General features: G+C 37.5%; 1 long non-coding RNA gene and 1 pseudogene across 1 annotated transcript; both read left to right on the forward strand.

Annotated features, from left to right (window-relative positions):
• The first annotated feature begins 1761 nt into the window (after positions 1 to 1761).
• Positions 1762 to 2399, forward strand: LOC133736384 (uncharacterized). The gene is made up of 2 exons (XR_009859531.1): positions 1762 to 1791; positions 2082 to 2399. It is a non-coding gene; the product is annotated as an uncharacterized LOC133736384 (long non-coding RNA).
• A 2078-nt stretch (positions 2400 to 4477) lies between these two features.
• On the forward strand, positions 4478 to 7268 carry LOC133741194 (disease resistance protein RPV1-like; annotated as a pseudogene).
• The last annotated feature ends 1913 nt before the right edge of the window (positions 7269 to 9181 follow it).

Here is a 9181-nt window from a genome sequence, read left to right on the forward strand (position 1 = left end):
TTGTAGAGCGCGTCGATACGAGTTCGTGAACATGCGAAACGCATAAATCGGAGTTCGTATGAGGAAGTTATGGCTATTGGAAGAAGTTTCCATTTTAGTATAAATGGGGAAAATCTGAAATTTTATTTCATTTTTCCCTTTCCTTTTCCGGAAACCCTTTCCCTTCTCTCTCTTCTCTCTCGGTCGACCCCTTCAGAAACGAAAATATCCTGCTGACCCGACCCGAACCCGGTATTCCGACCCGGTCGAAACTTACAGCTCCGGCGACCTCTTCCGGTGAAACGAGCCCAGATCAGTTCGCCTCCTCCGTGCGCTCCTCCCTGTGGTACTCTCTAACGTCGATTCTTGCTGTGTGCGACGGAGAAAGGTGGTGCAGCCTAGTGTTTTCGGACCCGACCGGAAAACACAGTTCCGGCGACGTCAAGGCTTCAGGCTTCCATCTTTGGGTTCGTGGGACGCTCCTTGATCGATCTATGGTGTTTGTTTCGATCGGTTTACGTGGAAATCGGTTTAACTCAGATTGGATTACTGTTCACGGCTTGTGAGGTAGTTTTCGACCCTTTATGCTCGTTTTCTGACTTCGAGCTAGTTATGAAAATTTACAAGCATGCTTAGATGAAGCTTTTTGATGTTGGGAGTTTTGTGAAATAATGAGTTTTGGCCGGCGGCGGTGCGCCTCCATTTGTGGCGGCGTTCCGGCGGTGTTCCGGCCATGTATGGGACTGTTTCTGATATTATATGTCTTCTACTCGTCGATATAAGTGTTTCGATATATAATATGCAAATTTTGGAGTTCGAATGGATTTGTTATGATTTTTACCGTTTCATATCAGTGAATTTATTCGATCCGTGAGGATTTGAGTATCCGATCAACTTGTGGTTTGGACACATCGATCGTGGAAGTGTTCTGAAGACCTTGGGAGGTATTGGATGTGGTTTCGCCTCGATTGGCGCCACTTTGGGGATTTTAGTTCAAAACAGGGGTTTCAGACTTAAATCAAATGTGAATCATTACTAAGTGGAAACCGTATGTGATTAGGTACTTGACGAAGTATTTGGACGGTTATTCTGTGGTTTGACTACTTATTCTGCATTGAAGACGCAGCAGGAGTTTCGAGGTGAGTAAATCTCACAAGGATCTTTATGAACAGAAGTACCATTATTGTTTTGACGTTAATTAATTAACTGCAAACTATAGTTGGTATTAGTAGGCATTCCTGAGCGAATGACTACGTATATATATATTTACGCGAAATATATATATTCTTGTGGATGGTATTTGATGAATAATATGCATGATGATGCTTATATTATTGTTGAATATGACTTTTCATGGAAACAATATTGTGGAAAAAGATGTTTTCTATTGTTGAAATGTATTGAGTTTGATGTTACATTTTTGAGTCAAGCGTGACTCATTTAAATGTATTGGTCTTTGTACCAAGGGTCACAGATGGTGAGCAGGGATAGGAAAGTCGAAATTAGATATTTGTAACATTTTAGGTCAGGTGTGACTTACTTAACGTTTGACTTTGAGACTAGACGGGGTCTAAAGATCATATGTCACAGATGGTGACAGGTTGCAGATGGCGACCTTGATGTTTGATTTCATGATCAGACGGGGTCTGAAATCATATGTCACAGATGGTGACAGGTCGCAGATGGTGACCAAGACAGGAAATAGGTAATCACGTCCTTGGTAGGACGAGTGATTACGATTTCAATAGAGCTCTAGTCTGTCTGCCATGATAGCTTATGGGAGTAACAGTCGAGGTTGCTGGAGACTCATAGGTATGTAGTTTAAAGGAGAGTTCCGATGGTATTCTTCTTTAATTGTCTAGATGAGACTTGAATTGCTACTTGATGGTTAAGTTAGCAAATAGAACATTGTCACGGCGATGACTCATGTTGTCCTTTCTGTGGAAAGGATATGGAATGTTAGAAGGAATCATGGTTGCATGTGTTCCTTAAGTAGATTGATGTGAGTTGTTGATTGATGTTCATGAGTTACTCATACGGGCTTGCAAAAGCTTACCGGGTTTGTTGTTTGGCAACCCCGGTGCACCATTTAAACGGTGTAGGGGTTAATCCTGCAGGTCAGGAAAATCGTGGCTGAAGCTGAGGTAGCTTGTTGGCAGCAGAACGGGTAGGAAGCAAATTTTGTTGGCTTTGCCAGTGTATGACTTCCGCTATGTAGTAAGCTCTGAGGAGCATTTACGTTTTATTTTGTGATGACAATTTAATTCGTAAATTTGTGTAATATATAACTCTGTGGAGCGAGTGTATATTAACTTGGATTGGTTCAGGGCATCAGTATATACTTGTTTTAAGGGAAAGATGTTCCAGGTATTTGTATTGATGACTGAACGTTCACGCATGTATAATTATGGGATTATATATATCGATTTTTATTGTTGTTAAAAATCAGGGGCGTGACATAAATAATTGGGGGGGGGCAATAAAACATGATAAAACTTTTATTGGAGGCAATAACAGCTTTGATTGGAGGTCAATAAACCTCCTAATACTTTTCTAAAGATCTTCGACGACTTCCCCGTGGGCCTCAGGCGATCTCTCCGTTAGCCTCTGACGATCGGTGAGATCTCTGACGAGGTTTCGACAAAGTCCGGCGATGTTCCAGCTAAGTCCGATGAGATTCCAGCAAACTCTCCGGTGATCTCACTCTCTCTCTCTCCCCCTTCCACTTTTACTTGCCCCTAATAAACTTTATTGCCCACCAATAAAACCCAATAAACTTTAACTGCCTCTAATAAAAGGTTTTGAATTGATGTAATCTCCTCATCTTCTTTCTCAATCAAAGTTTTATTTGTCTATTTTTAGGGAAATTAGTCCATTTTCCCCAATAAGCTTTTGTTGCCTTGCAATAAAGCTCAATAAAATTTTATTGCTCCCCAATAAAAGTTTATTTTATTGGGGGGGGGGGGGGGGCAATAAAGTTTATTAGGGGCAGTAAAAGTCTCCAGTGACCTATAAGACCTCCAGTAACCTCCGGCGAAGTCCGGCTATCGGAGTCCAAAGTGCGGCGAAGTCTTCGATGACTTTTCTCTTTTCTACTCTCTCTCTCTCTCTCTCTCTCTATGTGACAAAGGGAGAGAGGGAAAAATTGTCCCCAAAAAAAATTAATTGTGTATTAGAGCAAAAAATATATAATCTGTTGGGTAAGTGGGTAATCTTATATGTTGGGGTAAATAGAGTTAAAGTAGCTGAAATTTAGGAAAGTGGACATTTTCCCATATATATATATATATGGGAAGCATCTTGGATCACTTGCCAATTTAGGAGCTTTTTCATGTTGTAAGGTGTTTGATTAATGACCTTGGGGGCTGAGTGAAGGATAGTTACCAACTTATCGGAATAAGATTGATCAAACACGACGGAGCCCAGTAGGAGTAACCCAGGGGAGGAATGGAATTAGAAGCGGAGGAAGCTATCTTCAGTTGTCGTGATCTCTATCTCTCCTACTATAAGGTGAAGCCCTCAAAAGGTTTACCAAATTTTGAACTACCTTAATTACCCTATTAAGTTAATTGAAAGTTTGAAACAAATAAGTACAAGGGTTATTATAGTACTAAGTAAAAGAAATAAACAAAAATAAATAAATAAATAAAGAGATAATTATGGAAGAGAGACGTGGGTGAGAAAAGTATAGGATAGATAACTACATTCATTTCAAATTCTCACATCTAAAAAAAAAGTGAATAAACTGATAAAACTAAAATTAACCATTTTTTTTTACCTAACTTTATGAACAAATGCACGGGTAAAAAGATAGTACATTAATAATTGCCATTACAAATAATAACATATCATATGAAGCATATTTCAACACGAACAATTCTTAGATTCACCCCTGGGTGAACAAGCATATTCACCCCTATTATCGATTAACTCACTTTTACTTAATAAATTTATAATCCAACAGTCCATATCTTAAATTAGCATTTAAAGATCATCTCTGTAAAAAATCAATTGAATCGGAAATCGTTTAATTATCTAATTGAATCAAATAAATGGACGGTTCTAACAATACTTACTGTTATTATGATGAACCGTCCATGTATTTCATATAAATGAATAATTAAAAGGTCTTCAATTTGATTGATTTTTTACAAAACTAATCTTTGTATTACATTATACAACTTGAATGGTTGGATTAGAAAATTAAAAAGTTATTATGCGTTAATCATAAGAGAGGGTGAATATGCTGCTTCACCCCAAAGGGTGAACACGGCCTAGAAGCATATTTCAACTCGGCTTGCAACTAGAACGCGTAGTGAATTGTGTTATTTTTCTATTTTATTGACTCCGCTTTTGTATTCCTCGACCTACTACTTTGCCAAAGAAAAAAAACAAAAAAACAAAACAAAACAAAACAAAAGGTCGACTTCACATTAACTTACATGGAAGGAAGCAGGAAATTGCTGTATGAACGCTCTTATATTCCCTCGATATCTCACTTGATCAGTACCGTTCCCAACTCGATCTTTCAGCCTGTTTGCTTATGGATCCAATCACCATTCCATCAGGAGTACTCTCTTCCTCTCTTGCTTTGCCTCGTTCATGGACATATGATGTTTTTTTGAGTTTTAGAGGGGAGGATACACGCAAGAATTTTACAGATCATTTGTTCAACAGCTTGGTTCAAAAGGGAATCAAAACATTCAGGGATGATGAACGTCTCACTACAAGAGGAGAAGATATTTCGTTGAAAATACTGAAAGCACTTGAAGAGTCAAGGATTTCTATCATCATATTCTCTCACAACTATGCATCCTCAACATGGTGCTTGGATGAACTTGTCCAGATCCTTCGCTGTAGAGAGTCAAAGCAGCAAACGGTTGTACCAATTTTTTACAAGGTGGATCCCTCAGAAGTAAGAAACCAAAGAGGTAGAGTCGGCGAGGCATTGGCTTTTCATGAGCAAAGATTGCATAACGATGAGAAGGTGATTCGATGGAGAGCAGCTCTCAAAGAAGTAGCAGATTTGCGCGGGTGGCTTTTCTCAGACGAGTAATTTTCTGACCACTTAATTAAGTTTTGATTCTAAGGTTTAATTACGTGATTTTAAAAACACAATTAAAATTTTAGAAAAAATTATAATCCATATTAGGATAATGTTAGAGAATACATTTTGTCAATGATTATGTTTTTGAACCAACTCGTGCTCTAGTACATATATGTATTTACTCTGTCGCATGAGGTCTCACTTTCACATTGCACTTTCTTAGCTAGTCTCTTTTGATGAAAAATATAGATGTCTTTTAAACTAGATCTTGAACTTTATGTATAATGTCAAGTGATTAATTTCTTTCGTATTGTACAAAAGACACTTCAACTCTAGTATCAATAATTTATTGAAGATAATCAGCGCTCCAAAGAAATAAATTTTCCACTAAGTTGAATGTACGTTTCATATCTCACCTTGCAGGTATGAATCTACTTTCATTCATAAAATTGTCGAAGATATTTCAGTACAAGTTTTCAACGACCAGACATACTTGAATGTGGCAAAGTACCCAATTGGAATAGATTCTCGTGTACGAGATATAAATAATCTTTTAGGAGTTGAAGAAAATGAAATTGATGTTCGCATGGTTGGTATATGTGGGAATGGTGGAATAGGCAAGACCACAGTAGCTAAAGCTGTGTATAATTCAAATGCGCAAAAGTTTGATGGTAGTTGTTTTGTGGCAAATGTTGGAGAAATTTCAAAGACACCGGGAGGTCTAGTCCAACTACAAAAGATTGTTCTTTCTGAGATTCTAAAGGAAAAAGATTTGGAGGTGACAAATGTTGACAAAGGAATCAATATGATAAAGAGAAGGTTGAGAGAAAAGAGGGTTCTCGATCTTAATTCTTGATGATGTTAATCAACTGGACCAGTTAAACAATTTAGCTGGAGACTCTGATTGGTTCGGACGGGGCAGTAGAATTATCATAACATCAAGAGATAAGCATTTGCTAATGGCTCATCAAGTTGACCCAATATATGAAGTCAAGGGATTAAATAATGATGAAGCTTTACAGCTCTTCAGTTGGAATGCCTTCCCAAAAAGTAGACTTTCATCTGATTATGAGGAACTGGCAAATAAAGCAGTACATTATGCTCAAGGGCTTCCATTAGCTCTCGTGCTTTTGGGTTCACTTCTTTGTGGTAAACATTTGGATCAATGGCAAACAGTCTTATCAGTGTTGGATAATAAGAAAAGAGTTTCTAAGAAGAAAATTTTAGAGGATCTGAAAATATCTTACATTGCATTAGAAGAATGGAAAACTGTGTTGGGTGTATTAGATAGCTATGAAAGAGTTCCTAGCATAAAGATTGAAGATCTCAGAATAACTTATAATGCACTAGAAGATCCGGTGATTGAAGAACTCTTGCAAAAGCCTCTTTTAAATATTGACGAAACTCGTATTTGGATGCATGACATGATTGAAGAAATGGGTGAAGAGCCTCACAGCTATAGAATGGTAAGTGCGTGTGTGTGTATTTTCTGCTAGATATGTTGAAATTTTAATCGAATGCATTACCAATTCCTTTTGTAGGCCACTTCAACTGCGTGGATCTTTTTACTCACCAATGTTGGTCTAGAGATTTCTTCAGCTATGTTTGATCAATTTTCCTCCCCAAGCAATAAGCCCCATTTTGCACTAATTACCATGGTGTTAGCTATTTTGGCTGTGATTATTTCCATCTGGGAGCTCATTCACAAGGGTATAAAGGAAAGAGTGAAATATAGGAGGCAACTGGGAATGTTTGGGTGGTTTTATTCACGTTCCAGTAACAAAATCTTTGGTAGTGTTCCTGACATGTGTGGTCTACTTGGTGGCATCTCTCAATCGGTTTATTCAACAGTTCAGTATGTTTGCATCCTTCGGCACATTGAGAATCCTTACAAAATATACCTTTGGCCTATCATATTTCTCTTATGCTTGGGTGCTTCAAGGTTACATTGGAACCAAAGAAACATGAGAAAATTGAAACTATAGAGCAGTTTATTGCCCTGTATGAAATTCTCCAGGTTCCTACTGAAGCTAGTTGATTTGGCAGGCATCTGAGCCAGACGTGCATTTATTTCATGTGCCAAAATTAATGTTTGTTGTGATTTGTGAAGTTATGCTCAGTGTCGACTTTTCTTTTTTCCGATGTTTAATCTTAAGTATATATGTTCTCACATATATGCATGATGTTTAATTGTTTCTGCTAGGTAGAAGCAAGCATGAATCAGGTTGCATTTTTTTCCTTACCTGTTGGTTTGGTTTAGTATGATGCTTGAACTTTTCTTATTAACAAGATTCAATTCAGTTTTCTAAAGATATATGAGAGCAAAGAAACTTAATTAGGTGTGACCGTGTGACAGTAATTCGTACTCATGAGTCATGACTATGCAAATGCAAGTATACGGAGAACGGTTGGTTAATTGGCCTTGTATCATTATGAGAAATAACTTGGGCTTAACCTTAAGCTACAAAATCAACAATTTTTTGCAGCAAATGGCCAGCCTTGTCGAAGTTGGGGTTGGGGTTGAACAAATGAAAGCTATGGTCCTCCCCTGTTGTCTCAAACAACTCCATAAACCCCTCCCTAACTTTTTCTGAAGTCTATTGGTATCCCACTACTCCTCTATCTCTAGTTCATGGCATGGTACCCTAATTGGTGGCATCGTGCAGTGCATTTTCTCGACAGTACAGTGTATTTTAATTTCTACCTTCGGCAGGTTGATAATCCAATCCAACTATGCCTTTTGCCTACCATCGATCTTTTATAAGTTAGAAAACTGAATGTATGCATATGATCATTGTACTCGATATGAGAATACACAAATTTACCTGGAGGTGCAGCCATTGTTGAAGACAACAGTTTGAACTTTTGAGCTGGTGTACTTGGTTTGTTCTCCTCTGAGCTATCCTTTAGTGAGAGTCTCCAATGGGCAGAGATTATGAATTCTCAATTGATGATGGTTGCTGATGCAAGAGCAGGGACCAAGTAGTCCTATATATATAGGCTTTGGTTTAGGCTCCTTCCCATAAAGGTTTTCCTAAACCTATTAGCAATAGGAACTATATTCCTGAAGTGTGTACAAGACAGTTTTACCTAATGTAATAAGGCATGGCCATGTAATTCGATTTTTAGATCCTTATTGTAACGGAAATGCAATTAGAACAACATAACTTAGTCCAATTACATGTTCTGTATATATGAAGAGTAATCAGTTACTGTGACTTTAGTTGATATTGATTAGTCCACAGAACCTTACAGTCTCCCACTCGGACTTATCAATATTCAACACATCAAGAATTATCACTTTAAACCAGATATTGTAATTATGAAGTGCGCGCTGGACAAGTCATGAATTCCAAATCATCCTCACAGCTCAGTCAATCTGCAGTTAACACCATCAGACAATGAGAAGACAGATGTTTAACCAAACAGCAACACCTCATTACCATAATGCAACAACCACAGATCACAGGAGCAATATTCTGTACACAAACATATATCTTGGGTGCTTTATGAAATATAACAACACATATAAGGTCCTTACTGAAGGATTCAATAACAGAATTAATCAAGCATGCACAAAAAATTCAAGTTCTTACTGACTCATCACAGTTATGCAAATCTGCAACTGATATTTGACATTCTTGAAAAACTCTAAGCTTTCAAGCTTAACAATGTATGCATACCCTTTATGATGATGAGAGCTTTGAAAAAATAAACTTCTAAAATAAAATTTACTTAAGATAAGTTAAAAGTTTTCAGCTACTGAAGTATGATTCATATAATGAACTCAGAAATGACTCCCACTCATTCAGCCAAGTCAAAATTCTCTAAGACACCCATATTTTTGACATGTATCTAAAAAGCTGCTACTGCAATGGCCTTTGTGAGAGAATCTGCAAGTTGAGCTAGGGTGCCAATTTTGATTATTTCAATTTCATTATTTCTCACACTTTCTTTGACCGCATGGTATGGGGAAATGACACTATTACATGGTATGGGGCAATTCGTTGCATCATAATTCTCAAATATAATTTCATTCTACTCATATTTTGTGAAGGGAATCAAAGTAGAAGAGAATACTTCAATTCAGGGTTAATTCGATGATTCTATTCATCCCACAATGGGGTATATATACAAGTACAAAGGAGTAGTCTA

This window comes from Rosa rugosa, chromosome 3, assembly GCF_958449725.1.
Source record: "Rosa rugosa chromosome 3, drRosRugo1.1, whole genome shotgun sequence".
Classification (NCBI taxonomy): domain Eukaryota; kingdom Viridiplantae; phylum Streptophyta; class Magnoliopsida; order Rosales; family Rosaceae; genus Rosa; species Rosa rugosa.